Genomic DNA, 15,701 nt, shown 5'->3' with positions numbered 1-15,701 from the left:
AGTACAGTTGTTCAAGAGTCCAGGAGGTAACCTTATTATGGGTCAGTTTCCTTTTCCAAAGCAGGCTAAAGGAGAGGCCAAATTGGTAGACCCAGTCTTCGTTCCACCCCAGTCATTGATGGTAGTTAGAATAGGTGCAGAACTAGAACCTACTCAGATAAATGATTTGCCGGATGAAAAAAATGAACCTGTACACAAATTGTGGAACCTAGACACTGCAGGAATAAACTATGTGGAATCAACCCCTGAAGATAAAATAGCATTGGATTTGTACAATCAGTCTGTGCAATCTAAGGATGGACAGTGTTGGGTAGGATTACCATGGAAACTAAACTATTCGGAGTTATCAACAAATTACCAAGCAGCTAAGGCTCAGTTAAATTCTCTTCTAAGAAAGTTGAGAGACAAACCAGATCATCTAAACATATGTGATAATATTATAAATGATCAGTTGAAGAACAAATTTATAAAAGAGGCAGAATTCCCTGTTAATCATAAGAAAGGACAATATTTACCACATCATGCCAACGGCCATACCACGTTGAGTACACCACTTCCCGTCCGATCAGCGAAGTTAAACAACTTTGGGTCTGGTTAGTACTTGGATGGGTGACCGCCTGGGAACACCAGATGCTGTTGGCATCCCTACGTGTCAATTGGGGTTGGTAGAGGATTAGTGCCCCTCCCTGTAAAACAATTAACTCTAAGCCCTTGGCCACCCCGTTTGGGATACATGGCGTCTGGCAATGAATGAATGAATGCTGTAAGCAAGGATTCAGTAACTACTCCCATAAGGATAATTTTTAATTGTAGCAGTAAAGCATCCAAAGGATCAGCTAGCTTGAACGATTGCCTATACTGTGGACCTACATTAACAGAGAAGTTACGGAATGTATTTCTAAGATTTAGAGAGAAACCCTATGCTTATACAGCAGATATTAGTAAGGCTTTTCTCAAAACAGGATTGAGAGAGGAGGATAGGAAACTTACAAAATTCCTCTGGCCTCAGAACCCTCAAAATTAGGATAGTCCATTGAAAACTTACTGATTCCGATCGGTGCTCTTTGGTTCTTGTGCTAGTCCTTTCCTACTTCGCAACACTTTGAAGCATCATTTTGGAAATGCCAAATGTCCAGAAACAGGGCAGCCTTTGCAAGGTTGTTGATAAGCATTGAAGGCTTATGAAGTAGCCAATTCCGAATGTGGGAAGGCAAATTTGCCGTTACAGAGCTGGAATACAAATTCACCGCTTTTGAGGAATAAAATACAAGAGGACTATCCAAATACTAACATTCCCAAAACTCAAAATGTATTGGGTCTTAACTGGGATACAAGAGGTGATGAAAAAAGTTTTAAATCAGTTAAGTTCTCTGTTGTCACTCTCACCAAGAGGTCCTTGTTAAGTCAGGTCTCATGTTATTTGACCCATTAGGATTGGTCAGTCCTATAGTTATTAGGAGCAAATGTTTAGTGCAGGAGGCTTGGCGAGAAAAGTTAGACTGGGACACTGAAATAGGTGAGACGTATGCTGAACAATGGGAACAGATTAGAAAGGAGTTTGAAACCACATCAAGCATAGGTATTCCCAGAAAAATTAACAGTAATGAGAAGTCAAATTTACATATATTTTGTGATGCTTCTCAAAAGGCATATGGAGCAGTCGCTATTTGTGCAACAGGAGAGGATAGTAAGATTATTATGTTCAAAGCCAGAGTTGAACCAATTAAAGGAAGAACCCTACATCAAATGGAATTGGCTTCCATAGAAGTAGGAACTAAATTGGTCAGGTATTTAAACCAATACTCTTGATACTCAGTTTGAGGAAATCTGTGTATTGACTGACAGTGAGATTTGTCTTTACTGAATAGCAAAGGCAGTAGAGTGAAGATTATAAAAGATCTGTCTTTCAAATTTAAATTTATGCATGTATCCTCCAGTCAAAACCCAGCTGATCTGCTTTCTAGAGGTTCGACAGTAAAGAGACTGATCAAGGAGAATTTGTGGTTTAAGGGTCCTAAATGGTTACTCACTAAATAATGGCCTGAGCAGAAACATTATAGTATTGCTGAGGTTAGTGTAGTAAACTTGGATCCTGTAGTACCTGAACCAGATGTGAGTGACATTAGTAGATTTTCATCAATAAGACTTCCTAATACTACAAAATTGGATGTAAAATTTTTGAATAAGAAAGTGGGGTTTGAGGAGTTTGATCCTATGGAATATTGGCTGAAAAGGCTCAAAAGAAAATATTACAGACATATTTTTGACCTTTTATGCCAAGGCACAGGTAGCAATAATAAGCTGATAAAAGACTTAGAACTGTTCTTAGACGGAAAGGTCTAGTAAGATGCCGTGGCAGAATAGTAAAGGTTGATTTTCCTCTCCAAACTAGACATTCTATATTGTTACCCGAGAACGATTATTTTGTACAGCTAATTATAGTAGAAGCCCATGAATTAACTCTTCGCGGAGGTGTGCCGCGATACTTAAGTTTTGAGACGTGTGTGTGTGTGTGTGTGTGTGTGTGTCTTTATATCACTTTATATATAATTTTAACCAAATTTGGTGGAAGCATTACAGATCAGCCAAAGAACTGCATTATTATTTTGCCAGTAAAAAGGTCAGAGAGCAGTGCCACATGACAAGGTTAAACTAAACAGTATTTATACGATTTAAACCACCTTGGTCGAAACGTTAAGGGTAAAGCAAAAATGAATGGATGCAAAATTGAGGACAGTCAATCAAAGAACGAGGTCACAGTGCATAATCAAATGTTTGACACTATAACTCAATATGTTCGGGCTGACTGCGACCAAACATGGTGGAATGACTGAGCCACAGGAGGTTCGATTTTGAGAAAAAGAGACCAATTATCAGTGGCAATATAAGACGAACTAAAAAAGAAAAAAAAAATTACTCCGATTTGCACAATGATTAATAAAAGGTCTGAGGGTGACAAAATATTTCGATTTTAGAGACAATCTGTCTAAAAGAGGGTACCAAGACAAACTTAAGAATTAGTCGGTTAGTTAATTTGTAGCGCGAGAGGGTTACCTTTTCTGAATGTTTGGACGTTTAGTTTTCGTTTGGTTTAAACAGACTCCATCATGTTTACATTACCTGACCTTGGTCACCTAATGCCGGCTGTCCACGTTACTCGATCTCCAGCAGTCTCTTCTTTCCAGTATCCTTGAGGTCACACTCTAAGATGTCATCCCAAACTGATCTATCTCTCGCACCACTGTTTTCGGAGTTCTTACTCCTCATCCTCTGCGTCCAGAAGTCATCAATCACTCTCTCCTCATGGCCAAGCTAGATCAGTCTACTCCTTATCACATCACTAGTACATTCTAGTCCCATAGACCTAAACTTAGAATTTATAATGTATCTCATTTCTTGTTACCGAAAGCAGTGTGAGAATGAACTTCCGTCACCGATGTTATATTAATCTATTTTATTCAGGCTAATATAAGACGATTATATTTTGTTTAAGTGAAATTCTCGCAGTTAATGATCTTAAAACTCTTGCATAACTACACTGTTGCTGCTGCTGTATACGTGAATGATTTTTTAGGTGACATGGATGTCGTATTGCTACAATTTAACACAGACGTGCACTGGTTAGTAGCCTGCTTCTAGTGGACTGTAAGTCGGTGCTATCGTTGCCCCAGCTACCACCCCACCTCCCCCAAAAAAAAGGCAGACACAGCATATTCTGGGGAGGGGCTAGACCGAGCTCAGCAAATTAAGTTACACACACTTATAGTATCCAGGCATATTTATAGTTATACGGCATACATTTTGTACATTTACATTTACATACGAGTAAGCAAGGTTGACAAATCATACAATGTCTATTTAATAAGAAATTATTAGCAACAATTAAGAGATCTTTAATAATAGTATCACAAGGAGCTGCTCGATTTGTTAGTACCCCCTGAAGGATATTCATATGGCAGGTGCTTAAGTCTAGCAAAACCACATCTGGTGCTTCACCTTACCTAAGTTCCATATGATCGTACAAATATCTAGTGCTTCTGGCCTTTCTGTGTGTGTGTGTGTGGTTACTATTCATCTGAAACCATACTCTCTCACTTACATTCAAGTTATTACCTCCACCAACAAAGTTGGAGGAGGTTATGTATTTGCCTATGGTCGTTTGTTTGTCTCTTTACACGATATCTCCAAAAGTTTTCGATGAAATCCAATGACAACTTTTGGAAGGGTGGGCCATAAGCCAAAGAAGAATTGGTGAAATTTCGGGGAGGATCCGCATCTGGATCCTACCGCACACTATTTCCAAAAGATCTCAATGGATTTCGATGAAAATATGTGTAAGGGTGGGCCGTGGGCCAGGAAAAAATGATTAAATTAAGGGGCAGATCCTAATCTGGATCCTAGGTATCCCCCACTATACTGTATCTCCACGGATCTGCAGCCGGATCTTTTTTAATAGCAATTGCAGTGGCGGAGGTATACGCTCTCTGAGTGCATTCTAGTTGCTTATAAAACCCAGTCTTTCAGAGATAATGTTTCCACGCATTTTCTTTTTTTTTCTTCTTTTTTTTAATGAAAAAAAATAAAATTTGCAGTATTTTTGCTTTGGGATCTGTTTTCTTTGTGTGTGTGTGTGTGTGTGTGTGTGTGTGTGTGTGTGTGTGTGTGTGTGTGTGTGTGTGACCACGTTTCATAGAGAAAAGAAAGATATGCCATATTTGAATATTTCTGTCATATTTAGCGATAAAAATAATCAATGACGGTGGAATAACTGATCATTGAAAATGCACATGAAACAGAGTAAAGGAAGATTGCATATTTAATTCGCCTGATCAATGATGCTGACTGCATAAGAGGAAAATAAACTTGCGTCAAAGTTATACTTGAATGGTTTATCAGCAAAGAGCCGCTCAAGATAAAATCACGCTCCGCCCACAGTGCACGGTGTCCTATATAAGATCACTCCCTCAACCCGGGTTACTCATACACACCTGAACCTCTGCCTAAGGAGCCTTGATTTGTACTGCATCTCTCTGATCTAGGTAAGAATAGAGACAATAATATACCTGTTTTATACCTTTATAAGAGATGTACGTTAACGGTATTTTTTTTTCTTTTTGAGGGGGTATCTTTGTTTATCATTGTAATATATCCATCGAGTATAGTTTCCATTTTTCTAACATGTTTTAAATCAAATTTAATGGTCCCTTTGATTCTGGTTAGGAGCCCTGTATAAGACAACAACAGCTACGGCTTCAGAATTTATTATGAAAACTTTATCTATTCCCTGTCTCACTTTTTTTGTTTTTCTGTGGCGCTTTGGTTTCGTTTATGAAAACCCGAATGAAATTTCAAGCTTGAACGGCTGATTCTGATAAATTACATTCAATCAGTATTTAATGGAAATGGGAGGTTTTATAAGGGGAAATTTCACACAAGGACGTGTGACAGTTTAAATTCCATATTCCAAACACGTCCTTGCGTTTGTTACAGCAGTTCCCTGACGCTCTAATTCAGAAACTTGCACTGCCGGACGATTTAATTAACTCGCTTATTAACCCTTTCGACACGATGCGTCTTAAAATATTGCAGATGTATTAACATTAAAGAAAAAAAATGACTTTCTCGGGGCTCCACAACACCAGCAAAAAAAAAAAAAAAAAAAAAAAAGTTATTACCATTAACCTCATTAAACTGGGAATTAACGTAAAGAAGGCAGTGTCCCTGTGTGAAGGTGAGGCAATGGCAACTTGACTTATTAGCAGTGGACCCGTGCATTTTGAACTGTTTCATTTCGATAGCCTTTTATTCAAGTTCATGCTTCCAGTTACTACAATATTTTATTCCGGTGGTACGACTTCTTGTACTGAGAGGAATTAATAGGCTATAGCTAACCCCCAAGCATAACGCAACTGTTTGTAAATGGCAAAACAAAAATGTACATGATCCTCTTGCGGCGTATTTCACGAATGTGTGACATAGGAGGATCGGTTGCATCTCTTCCTGAGTGATTTTTTTTTTTTTTTTTGGTATATTCCGCCGTATCATTCTAAGGCACCTTATATACAGTATATCGTTTTATTATCGACATTGTTGGCTCTAATACAAGATTATGCTGAAGCATGAAGTGTAGAAATAAATCTCTAGTGAATAGGTGCTAAGATTTATCTTAAGACACTGTGAACTACGTGTAAGACAAAGATGAAACAGTGTTTGCAAAAAAAGGACTGAGAGAGATCAGTTGGACGTGACATAATATCAAATGAGATGATTGATAGTGATCTCGGCATATGAAGGACCTGAAAATAGAAATTCTCTCTCTCTCTCTCTCTCTCTCTCTCTCTCTCTCTCTCTCTCTCTTTCTCAGTTTATATGAACGGTGAATCAGTGTGTACAAAAAGGTGTTGGCTGAAAGTTTATAATTTATTCGACTGTATAGGAAAGGGCGGGGGGGGGGGTACTTAGGGAAAGTGGAATATGGAAAAGAATTATGATTACTGTACTTAAGATGAAAAAGGAAAGAATTTTGTAAATCCATGTTATAAACTGTATTATAGGGATGGTTACGAAGCTTAATAAAGAAGGTTGTAATGCTATGGCTGTGGCATTTGCAATAACTGCAATATTAACCCTTTGAATGTAGTGTAATACTTTGCTGGATTAGGTTTTATATTTCCCGAGATTCAGTTAAGCTCAAAAGGGAGTTACAAAAAAGTATGTGAGAAATAAATCTTTCAATGACTTATGAGACCCTAGAAAGGTTTATGAAATTCTCTGAGACTAGAAAACAGGATACAAAAGGTCAGAGCACAGGAATATTGAAGAAAGAATAAAACACAGAAGAGAGGGGTAAAGTGAAAGGTGGCTGAAAATTGGGTTTTCGAATGCTAGAGAAAGTGGTAATGTAGAGAGAGAGAGAGAGAGAGAGAGAGAGAGAGAGAGAGAGAGGAGAGAGAGAGAGAGAGAGATTGTTTTTACAATAAAGATGGCATAATAGGACGGCCTGTAAACAGCACTCTGCTGGAAGCAAACCTGGCGGTATCTCGCGTGTTGTGGGGACAGATCATTCTGATGGTAAGGACATGGGTGTGGTATTGAGAGTAGTAAACGTGTAGATGATACAGAATTGTAATTAATAACGGTGCCTGGACCGTCCCAGCAGCACATGAGAATTCACCTGGCTTAGTGAAAGATGAGTTCTACTCATAGACCACAGTATACATTTAAACCATACTTTAGAGGAACGACGAGTGGAAATTGTTCTCTCTCCTCCACTTTGTTGCTGTTGTGGTCCCAGGCTCGTCTGCACATAAACCTGATGAACTACAGGTAACCAGCCTTTTCACTCCGGCAATCCCGGTAACTGTTAGCTGAATTTATGCTTAATGTTATAAATGTTTTGATAGAGAGCTGCACGAGGCAAAAACGTATGTTGTGGTGGGAATGATTGCATTATATCAAAGGCAGAAAGTGAGGGCATGACGTCAGTAAGTATGCCACGGGGTGAGGGGCTGCCTTACAGTGAGGACAACATGTGTTGTAAGAGTATTTTTAAATATTTGGATTGTGCTGTAAGGGGCTTGAGGGTTGTTGTGAGAGTGAGGTGCATGAAATACAGCAGCTATGACAAATATATGTGCTTACTTTCTGGAAATTTCAAACCAAATACGACAAAATATTGGGATGTGAGAACTACTAGGGCTAGATGTTGGTAGCACTGTTGTAATGAATGCCATACATTGATTTACAGCAAAATTTTGTTGTTGTATTCCTTAATACTATTAGTAATACAGTAAATCACTTTATGAAATGACTCGCATGATTTTATTATTTGGGAAATATTTTCCCCCAGAGCGGTTGTTCTCTTTACCTTTTAAAATAGTTTTCCCTGTTAAAAGCTGAGGAAAACCCAGAGAGCGTTAATGACGCTCTTGAGATTAAGTTCTGTTTAATAATTCTTTTTATTAATAAATAACATACTAGAGCATTTAACCCTTGTGGACAACTACAGTATATTGTAAATATATGTAAATACTGTACTTAGGTTTTTTCCATGGACCTAACTGCGCCTGCGTGGTGGAATGACGTGCCCTCATGTGAAAAGCTGATAAGAGTTTAATACATATTTACATAGATAAAGGAATATTTGGTTTTATTTTTGTTTTCAACTAAGATTAAGTTAGATTGGCTTGGTATAATTCATGAAGTAATTTAATTGTATTTAGCCAAATTGTAATTAATAAATAGTTGGCATTTCAAAATCCAGTGAGGGAGAAGAGACTCGTCATTTTCTAGCACTCTGTTCTAAAAGCTCGTTCAAGCTGCACGCTGTAAAATACGCACCTACGGACGCTTGGAAGCCCCAGGCAAACAGACCGAGATATCAGGCCCGTCATCATCTGTTATTCCGACTCAGTCTAGCTAAGTAACCTTTATGATATGGCCAAATCTGGGGGAACTAGCTAGGATATAAGGAGAATAATAATTAGAGTATTAATTATACCCTAATCTCCTAAGAGACTTACGTAAATTTACTATTGGTCGTGTTTAGACTAACACTTGTCAGAGAAAGGAATGTATAAAAATTTCTGACATTTTTGGTGCCCCAGGTGAAGAAACAGATGTGTGCAGAGGCACTGAACGATTTCAAGATCGAGTTTGTGGGGCACAGTCTACTTACGAATTCCGTAGAATTGGAGGACATGGAAAAACGTAATTACAGAGCTCCTGGTGGAAGGGCAAGTTCGTTTTCTGATGATGAGCACCTAAATGCCGTACTGGATTTCGTTTTCTGAAGATGAGCACCTAAATGCCGTACTGGACTAGGAGCATGATCCCACTATCCTTTTCCTGGGAGTAAATGACATTTATGAAGATGTGAAAGTTAATGAAATTGTTGAAAACATTTTAGTCGTGGTAGGAGCCATTCAAGGTTCATGTACATCCTTGGTAACAATAACTCTTCTTGAGCCTAGAAACCTACCATGTGGTCCACCAGTATGCTACGGTATGTATAAATTAGTTAGGAGGGTCGTAAATAGGAAGTTGCAGACGATAAGGAATGGAAAATATTTTATCCACTTTAATGTAAAACCCTTCCAGGCAACTCTAAAAGCCGATGGTATACACTGGAATCACCACGGCCGAGAAGCAGTTCTGGCGAAATTTGTACAGCAAATTATATCGAGTTAAAGAACGGACAGTTCTATGCTGTACAGGCTTTGGGTGGTTCTATGTTATAATAAGATGTTAATTGGTTCTGAGCTCAGGGAAACATGAGTTATTTTGGAAACTGAGTGTGGGGATAAAGACATAAACCCAGAGGTTTAACAACCCAGGGAGACAGGTTTTATACCATAAACTCAATCCCTGCACTCCTAAAAATTTAATATGATTAACAAGTACTGAGCCTCAATCCCGTACGGGCTGGCCACAAACAAATCGCCTCCACGTCGCCCTGACCCCGGCATTTCACTGCCTTGCTTCCAGCTCACACAACCCCTATCTCATATACCTTTCCACTCCACCCCTTCATCTCATCCTCGGCCTCCCACTCCCTCTCCCCTCCCTCCACCTCACATACACTCTCCTCGTCAGTCGCTCACTCTCCATCCTCTCCACATGTCCAAACCACCTCAGTGTGTTTCTTCTAACGCTTCCTATCACATCCACATCCACACCACAACACTCCTTCACTTCCTTATTTGTCAGTCCGTCTCTCCATGTGACTCCATATGCTCCTCTCAAATAACTCATTTCCACTGCTCTCACTTTTGACTTCTGTCCCTCCAACAAGGTCCAAGCATCACTTCCATACCTATACATGATTTTGATTTCTTGCAAAATGTTCGGATTGTGATGAGTTTTAATTTAAAGGCTTTAGGTACTTACGAAGATATTAAAGCAGCAGATTGGGTGCTTTCTAGAATTGTGTCCATAAAACTTCTACCTAGAATCAAAGATGCCTTGTATGGTAGGTACCAAAAGGATGATTTCTCCTGTGAGGAGTGTAAGGAAGGCTTAATGTAACTCTGTAAACATTTGCAAGGAATAGCAAAGCCTGCTGAAATTAAACAGAAGGCTGAAATAAGGAAAAGAACCACTAACAAACTGGTTGGCAAACCTATATCAGGGACGGCTAAGTCTGTACCTACAGAAGAGATTGATACTTTTCTTAGCCCTGAAGATAAAACAGTAAAGACAAGGAATAGACAAGCTGATGAAAATCAGGAGGTAAAAATGTCATGGTAAAGGACGGGAAGGTCTGTGTCTTTTGTGGTGAACAACACCCGTTGATCTTGTCAACATTATCCTGATTATGCTTCTAGAATAGTGAGGCTTCAGGAATTGAGGTGTTGTATGATCTGAATGAATTCCAAACACACTTCCATGGACTGCAAGGTTAAACTAAATCTTATTTCAAATATAAAAAAGACAATCATCATGGTGCTTTATGCTCAAGGATGATGAAGTATGAGGTTCCTAAAACTGCGAGTGTCAATATGACAGTTGCAAAAACGAATACTCCAGTAATAATGCCAGCTGCAGTTCCAACTGCACATGCGAAGGTAATGATTGAAAATAGAACATACTAGCATGTACTCTTTTTGATACGAGTGCACAGAAAACCTTTATTTCTGCAGACATTGTGAAGAAATTAAAGTTACCTATTATTGGCAAAGTAAATCTAGCCATTACAGAATTCTTAACTACTAAGGAAGCTCAATCATTTGGTTTAGTTAGATCTGTAATACAACTTGCTAGATATAAATGCCGTATAACAGCAGCTATACTGGATAATTTGGAGACAAGTATATATATAAAAGGACTGAAGGAAACCTCTGATCATCTGCAAAGCTCAGATATAAAACTGGCTAAACGGAATGTGAAATCAGATACTGTGGGTCCCATTAAACTGATAATTGGTTCAGATTACTGTGGAAGATTCCTACATAGGACTTTCAAGAAGAGTTAAGTACAGTTGTTCAAGAGTCCAGGAGGTAACCTTATTATGGGTCAGTTTCCTTTTCCAAAGCAGGCTAAAGGAGAGGCCAAATTGGTAGACCCAGTCTTCGTTCCACCCCAGTCATTGATGGTAGTTAGAATAGGTGCAGAACTAGAACCTACTCAGATAAATGATTTGCCGGATGAAAAAAATGAACCTGTACACAAATTGTGGAACCTAGACACTGCAGGAATAAACTATGTGGAATCAACCCCTGAAGATAAAATAGCATTGGATTTGTACAATCAGTCTGTGCAATCTAAGGATGGACAGTGTTGGGTAGGATTACCATGGAAACTAAACTATTCGGAGTTATCAACAAATTACCAAGCAGCTAAGGCTCAGTTAAATTCTCTTCTAAGAAAGTTGAGAGACAAACCAGATCATCTAAACATATGTGATAATATTATAAATGATCAGTTGAAGAACAAATTTATAAAAGAGGCAGAATTCCCTGTTAATCATAAGAAAGGACAATATTTACCACATCATGCCAACGGCCATGCCACGTTGAGTACACCACTTCCCGTCCGATCAGCGAAGTTAAACAACTTTGGGTCTGGTTAGTACTTGGATGGGTGACCGCCTGGGAACACCAGATGCTGTTGGCATCCCTACGTGTCAATTGGGGTTGGTAGAGGATTAGTGCCCCTCCCTGTAAAACAATTAACTCTAAGCCCTTGGCCACCCCGTTTGGGATACATGGCGTCTGGCAATGAATGAATGAATGCTGTAAGCAAGGATTCAGTAACTACTCCCATAAGGATAATTTTTAATTGTAGCAGTAAAGCATCCAAAGGATCAGCTAGCTTGAACGATTGCCTATACTGTGGACCTACATTAACAGAGAAGTTACGGAATGTATTTCTAAGATTTAGAGAGAAACCCTATGCTTATACAGCAGATATTAGTAAAGCTTTTCTCAAAACAGGATTGAGAGAGGAGGATAGGAAACTTACAAAATTCATCTGGCCTCAGAACCCTCAAAATTAGGATAGTCCATTGAAAACTTACTGATTCCGATCGGTGCTCTTTGGTTCTTGTGCTAGTCCTTTCCTACTTCGCAACACTTTGAAGCATCATTTTGGAAATGCCTAATATCCAGAAATAGGGCAGGCTTTGCAAGGTGTTGATACAGAGACTGAAGCATTGAAGGCTTATGAAGTAGCCACTTCCGAATGTGGGAAGGCAAATTTGCCGTTACAGAGCTGGAATACAAATTCACCGCTTTTGAGGAATAAAATACAAGAGGACTATCCAAATACTGACATTCCCAAAACTCAAAATGTGTTGGGTCTTAACTGGGATACAAGAGCCGATGAAAAAAGTTTGAAATCAGTTAAGTTCTCTGTTGTCACTCTCACCAAGAGGTCCTTGTTAAGCCAGGTCTCATGTTATTTGACTCATTAGGATTGGTCAGTCCTATAGTTATTAGGGGCAAATGTTTAGTGCAGGAAGCTTGGCGAGAAAAGTTAGACTGGGACACTGAAATAGGTGAGACGTATGCTGAACAATGGGAACAGATCAGAAAGTAGTTTGAAACCACATCAAGCATATGTATTCCCAGGAAAATTAACAGTAATGAGAATTCAAATTTACATATATTTTGTGATGCTTCTCAAAAGGCATATGGAGCAGTCGCTATTTGTGCAACAGGAGAGGATAGTAAGATTATTATGTTCAAAGCCAGAGTTGAACCAATTAAAGGAAGAACCCTACATCAAATGGAATTGGCTTCCATAGAAGTAGGAACTAAATTGGTCAGGTATTTAAACCAATACTCTTGATACTCAGTTTGAGGAAATCTGTGTATTGACTGACAGTGAGATTTGTCTTTACTGAATAGCAAAGGCAGTAGAGTGAAGATTATAAAAGATCTGTCTTTCAAATTTAAATTTATGCATGTATCCTCCAGTCAAAACCCAGCTGATCTGCTTTCTAGAGGTTCGACAGTAAAGAGACTGATCAAGGAGAATTTGTGGTTTAAGGGTCCTAAATGGTTACTCACTAAATAATGGCCTGAGCAGAAACATTATAGTATTGCTGAGGTTAGTGTAGTAAACTTGGATCCTGTAGTACCTGAACCAGATGTGAGTGACATTAGTAGATTTTCATCAATAAGACTTCCTAATACTACAAAATTGGATGTAAAATTTTTGAATAAGAAAGTGGGGTTTGAGGAGTTTGATCCTATGGAATATTGGCTGAAAAGGCTCAAAAGAAAATATTACAGACATATTTTTGACCTTTAATGCCAAGGCACAGGTAGCAATAATAAGCTGATAAGAGACTTAGAACTGTTCTTAGACGGAAAGGTCTAGTAAGATGCCGTGGCAGAATAGTAAAGGTTGATTTTCCTCTCCAAACTAGACATTCTATATTGTTACCCGAGAACGATTATTTTGTACAGCTAATTATAGTAGAAGCCCATGAATTAACTCTTCGCGGAGGTGTGCCGCGATACTTAAGTTTTGAGACGTGTGTGTGTGTGTGTGTGTGTGTGTGTGTGTGTGTGTGTGTGTGTGTGTGTGTGTGTGTGTGTGTGTGTGTCTTTATATCACTTTATATATAATTTTAACCAAATTTGGTGGAAGCATTACAGATCAGCCAAAGAACTGCATTATTATTTTGCCAGTAAAAAGGTCAGAGAGCAGTGCCACATGACAAGTTTAAACTAAACAGTATTTATACGATTTAAACCACCTTGGTCGAAACGTTAAGGGTAAAGCAAAAATGAATGGATGCAAAATTGAGGACAGTCAATCAAAGAACGAGGTCACAGTGCATAATCAAATGTTTGACACTATAACTCAATATGTTTGGGTTGACTGCGACCAAACATGGTGGAATGACTGAGCCACAGGAGGTTCAATTTCGAGAAAAAGAGACCAATTATCAGTGGCAATATAAGACGAACTAAAAAAAAAAAAAAAATTACTCCGATTTGCACAATGATTAATAAAAGGTCTGAGGGTGACAAAATATTTCGATTTTAGAGACAATCTGTCTAAAAGAGGGTACCAAGACAAACTTAAGAATTAGTCGGTTAGTTAATTTGTAGCGCGAGAGGGTTACCTTTTCTGAATGTTTGGACGTTTAGTTTTCGTTTGGTTTAAACAGACTCCATCATGTTTACATTACCTGACCTTGGTCACCTAATGCCGGCTGTCCACGTTACTCGATCTCCAGCAGTCTCTTCTTTAGGTCACACTCTAAGATGTCATCCCAAACTGATCTATCTCTCGCACCACTGTTTTCGGAGTTCTTACTCCTCATCCTCTGCGTCCAGAAGTCATCAATCACTCTCTCCTCATGGCCAAGCTAGATCAGTCTACTCCTTATCACATCACTAGTACATTCTAGTCCCATAGACCTAAACTTAGAATTTATAATGTATCTCATTTCTTGTTACCGAAAGCAGTGTGAGAATGAACTTCCGTCACCGATGTTATATTAATCTATTTTATTCAGGCTAATATAAGACGATTATATTTTGTTTAAGTGAAATTCTCGCAGTTAATGATCTTAAAACTCTTGCATAACTACACTGTTGCTGCTGCTGTATACGTGAATGATTTTTTAGGTGACATGGATGTCGTATTGCTACAATTTAACACAGACGTGCACTGGTTAGTAGCCTGCTTCTAGTGGACTGTAAGTCGGTGCTATCGTTGCCCCAGCTACCCCACCCCACCCCCCCAAAAAAGGCAGACACAGCATATTCTGGGGAGGGGCTAGACCGAGCTCAGCAAATTAAGTTACACACACTTATAGTATCCAGGCATATTTATAGTTATACGGCATACATTTTGTACATTTACATTTACATACGAGTAAGCAAGGTTGACAAATCATACAATGTCTATTTAATAAGAAATTATTAGCAACAATTAAGAGATCTTTAATAATAGTATCACAAGGAGCTGCTCGATTTGTTAGTACCCCCTGAAGGATATTCATATGGCAGGTGCTTAAGTCTAGCAAAACCACATCTGGTGCTTCACCTTACCTAAGTTCCATATGATCGTACAAATATCTAGTGCTTCTGGCCTTTCTGTGTGTGTGTGTGTGTGTGTGTATGTGTGTGTGTGTGTGGTTACTATTCATCTGAAACCATACTCTCTCACTTACATTCAAGTTATTACCTCCACCAACAAAGTTGGAGGAGGTTATGTATTTGCCTATGGTCGTTTGTTTGTCTCTTTACACGATATCTCCAAAAGTTTTCGATGAAATCCAATGACAACTTTTGGAAGGATGGGCCATAAGCCAAAGAAGAATTGGTGAAATTTCGGGGCGGATCCGCATCTGGATCCTACCGCACACTATTTCCAAAAGATCTCAATGGATTTCGATGAAAATTTGTGTAAGGGTGGGCCGTGGGCCAGGAAAAAATGATTAAATTAAGGGGCAGATCCTAATCTAGATCCTAGGTATCCCCCACTATACTGTATCTCCACGGATCTGCAGCCGGATCTTTTTTAATAGCAATTGCAGTGGCGGAGGTATACGCTCTCTGAGTGCATTCTAGTTGCTTATAAAACCCAGTCTTTCAGAGATAATGTTTCCACGCATTTTCTTTTTTTTTCTTCTTTTTTTTAATGAAAAAAAAATAAAATTTGCAGTATTTTTGCTTTGGGATCTGTTTTCTTTGTGTGTGTGTGTGTGTGTGTGTGTGTGTGTGTGTGTGTGTGTGTGT

General features: G+C 38.8%; 2 non-coding genes across 2 annotated transcripts; both read left to right on the top strand.

The window, feature by feature from the left end:
- Positions 1 to 523: 523 nt before the first annotated feature.
- LOC145397383 (5S ribosomal RNA) lies at positions 524 to 642 on the top strand. The gene has a single exon (XR_013896958.1). It is a non-coding gene; the product is annotated as a 5S ribosomal RNA (ribosomal RNA).
- Positions 643 to 11,494: 10,852 nt separating this feature from the next.
- Positions 11,495 to 11,613, top strand: LOC145397393 (5S ribosomal RNA). Its single transcript, XR_013896967.1, has one exon. It is a non-coding gene; the product is annotated as a 5S ribosomal RNA (ribosomal RNA).
- Positions 11,614 to 15,701: the final 4,088 nt, after the last annotated feature.

The sequence above is a fragment of the Coenobita brevimanus genome, chromosome 40 (assembly GCF_032717465.1).
Source record: "Coenobita brevimanus isolate Jiangsu-jjx chromosome 40, ASM3271746v2, whole genome shotgun sequence".
Lineage (NCBI taxonomy): Eukaryota > Metazoa > Arthropoda > Malacostraca > Decapoda > Coenobitidae > Coenobita > Coenobita brevimanus.
The sequence above is the reverse complement of the archived record's forward strand: the minus strand, read 5'-3'. Positions and strand labels throughout refer to the sequence as shown.